The sequence below is a fragment of the Rousettus aegyptiacus genome, unplaced genomic scaffold (assembly GCF_014176215.1).
Source record: "Rousettus aegyptiacus isolate mRouAeg1 unplaced genomic scaffold, mRouAeg1.p scaffold_m13_p_12, whole genome shotgun sequence".
NCBI lineage: Eukaryota > Metazoa > Chordata > Mammalia > Chiroptera > Pteropodidae > Rousettus > Rousettus aegyptiacus.
The window spans coordinates 40,718,868-40,722,477 of NW_023416287.1; the positions used below are offsets into that span (position 1 = coordinate 40,718,868).

Below are 3,610 nucleotides of genomic sequence, written 5' to 3' on the forward strand. Positions count from 1 at the left end.
TTCTTGACCTTCTGGGGCTATGACAATAGAGAAAAAGGAATTTGCCAAATCCACCACATAATGGTATGGTTCAAGTTCATCTGACAACCAGTCTATGAAGTCCGTGACATTCGGTACGGCAGCATACAGGGGTGGCTAACCTTATTCAGCTCCCAATAGTCGACTGTTATGAGTCAGCAGCTGTTAGACTTCTTCACTGGCCACACGGGGGAGTTGTACAGACTATGAGTAGGACGAATGACACCGGTTTCTTCTGGCTTCAGAATGGTGCGTCCTATTTTCCTCATGGCTACTTGGCAGGTGATACTGTTACAAAACTACCCGGGTAGCCAGTGGCAGCACCAACGGGGCATAGTATTGACATCCTCGGGTAATAGTTTTCACCACCCAGATATGAAGGCGAAATTCACCAGCAGTGATATTTACAGTCAAGGCTCGCAAAACATCAGTCCCCAAAATGTACTCCTGTATGGGGGTTTGTACCCTTGGTATGTCTGAGAAGGCAATTCGCCAATACCCAGTGTCATAGGGACATGCCACACACAAATGATTCGACCCCCATAGCCCTCAGTGGTTTCAGTGGGCCCAGGAAACTTGTCCTGATTCCCATAAAGCACGGTGCTGTCAGCACTGGTGTCCACGAAGGCTAATACCATCTGCACATTGTAGGGGGCGGGTGGAGGGGCGGGGACCACTGTATGGCCAGTTCCATACACGGCCTCAGGTCAACTGGCTCCCCCGCTAACTGAGTGCCCCAGCCGAATACCTAATCAGAGAGATAATTGGCCAGCCACACCTCACGGTTTGTGGCTTTCCCAGGCGTAAGAATGAATTGCTAGTCAGGGCGCAGCTGATTCCACAGCACCAGCAGCACTTCACTAGGTTGCTGCTCAATCTTTTCTGCAGCGACCCCTGCCACGGGGAGATCAAACCACTTTTGCAGGTGGCTCACTTTCACGACTGATTGGTCTGCGCGCTGCTCCGCCCCCCCTTTTTCGGCCACTCCTCTGTCTGTGCACTGGCCAGTTTGGGAGTGCAGGGGGTGGTATGGCGCACACATGGGTGGAACGCTCCTTGAGTTTCACTTCCACATCCCCTAACCTTGCCATGGCGGGTGTTACCTCTTGGATCTGCCTACCTACATAAGGGGCCAGCAGTGCTGCCATGGTGCGAAAGGTACCAGCAGGGCCAGAGTTCAAGATCAAGTCCTTCATAGGGTTGTAAATACTTCCTCATTGAGGCTAGTGTACTGGGTGCAAAATGTCATCTGCCACATGCCCATTTCCCGTATGATCTGGACCAGATCTAAGTACATGGTTCAACTGCACACTGTCTCTGGCATCTCCCCTGGGTCGGCCCACATTGTCCGTGCAGCTGACATTAGCCAGTTAATGAGGGAGTGATTACCTGCACCCCGCGTTGTATGCGCCACATTCTGCAGGCGCTGCCTGAGGGACAGTGTAACCATTACAGAGGCCAGCTAAGCAAGCCATCTTTTCCGGAGATAATTCAGTCCCTTTGGCCCTGTCATCCCACAGCCACAGGAGCCACCCCAGAACCATCTCCTCAGCTCTCTGCTGTACCTGTTTCATCTGGTCCCAGAGTTCCGTGAGGGTGTACTAGATCAAGGTGGTATGGTTTTTAGCCTGGGGGGTACCCCCAACGCTATTCTACTTCAACCTGCTGCTGTATCACCAGCTGCTCCTGCCGCAGTATGACCGGCTGTCAGTGCTGAGCTAATCGAGAAGGGAAGGTTTCAATGGTGAGATGCCCAGTTGGAAGAATACACAAAAGGCCGACTTGAGAATGAAATGACAGGCACCAACTTTATTGTGGGGAGAGCAGTACTGTGTGCACTTCTCCTGCTCCCCTTCTTGTGTTCTCCTTCTGCTCTCCAGGGAACCGCATGGCTCCACACATATCAGAATACAATAATGGCATCCAGCCACACACGCATGATACAATAAGCTGAATCATGTTTACATATTATAGGTGCAGGTGCCCTACTACACTAATGTAACATTCTAAGTCCAGGGTCCTATTACTAGCCGTGAGCCTGGATCACAGCGGGACCTGGGACCAGCCAGGCCTGGAACCCACACCGGCAGGCCCCAGACTGGGACAACGGCAACGACCCGTCAGGGCCCTGCAGCATGCATTCCGCTGCTGCCAGCCACCTTTCCAGCACTTCATCCTGACGTTGCAGTTGTTGTACCTGCTGAGCCTTGTCCTGAACCTCCAGGTTGGCCTGCCACAGCATCACCAGGAACATCCAGGCCACCCGACCTACTGCCTCCCAGTGAGCGATGGGGACATTCAGCTCCAGCACCTCTAGGACTTTTCGGACATCCTCTGGACATGGCTTCATTTCATCCTAATCCTCCAGGGGCATCCACGTAGCCAGATACACAGCCATGGGATACCACTGGGAGGCGGGGGTCCACATGTCTTCCATCTGGGTATCCTCCACCCAGGGACTGTCCAGAGCACTAGGGGCCGGACTCACCTCATCCTGCTGGCTATGTCACGTTTTAGCACTGAGCTTATCAAGAAGGGAAGGTTTTGGTGGTGAGACAGCCAGTTGAAAGAATGCACAGGAGCCAACATGAGAATGAAATGTCAGCCACCAACTTTATTGTGGGGAGGACGCGCTTCTGTGCTAGGGGACTGCATGGGCTTTATATATGTCAGGGGACAATAGTGGCATTCTGCCACATATGCATGATACAATAAGCTGAATCATACTTAGATAAGTTAGGTGCCGGCACCCTACTACATTAATGTAACACTCCAAATCCAGAGTCCTATCCCTAGCCTCGAGCCTGGATCATAGCCAGACCTGGGACCCACAAATATATAAACATCTATCCCAAAATCCAAAAACAAAGAAGATGCCGTGTGTGAGGGGCCATGAAAGATGTTTAAGAGCTGATCTATAGTCAATCCATGCAAATGCCAAAAAAAAAGTTCGAACGGATCTTTTAGAGACCACAGTCATGACCATGATATAATAAAGCTAAAAATAAGGACTTTCTAAGAATAGAAATAAAATTGGAGATTTGAAGCTACTCTCCAAAATAACATCTAGGTCAAGGAGGAAATAAAGCCCACAGGAGACTGCCTAGAAAATGATGAAATAAAGCTCCACATACCAGAACCTCCAGGGCAGTCCTAGCCGGCCTCTGAGGCTCGCCCATAACTTTAATTCCTTTTATTGTCAAAAACCTGCTTGCTACACACAGAGAACACGAACAGATGAGCTTTCAACCTCAGATTTTTGAGAAAAGATCAAACCCGAAGGAAAACAGAAGAAAGGAAATAATAAAAATAAAAGCAAAAAAATTAGATAACATAAAAGCAGTGACAATGATAAATAAATACCCGACCTGGTTATTTGAAAATAAACTAATAAAATAGAAAAATTTCCTACAAATCAACTTTTAAAAACTCTGTAATTGTTAGGATCTTCCCACTTCAAATTCAGTGCTCTTTAATTTTTTACAGGCAGGCAGAGTTTTATAATGAGGAAAGGAAGTTTCCACTGAGGGTGCGGGCAGGGGAAGCAGAGCAGACATGCATACCAGATGTCCCTCTAGAGCAGCACCTGTGG

The 3,610-nt window shown here is 49.3% G+C and overlaps 1 pseudogene; it reads right to left on the bottom strand.

Moving 5' to 3' along the window:
* Nucleotides 1-441: 441 nt before the first annotated feature.
* On the bottom strand, nucleotides 442-1,865 carry LOC118609946 (annotated as a pseudogene).
* Nucleotides 1,866-3,610: the final 1,745 nt, after the last annotated feature.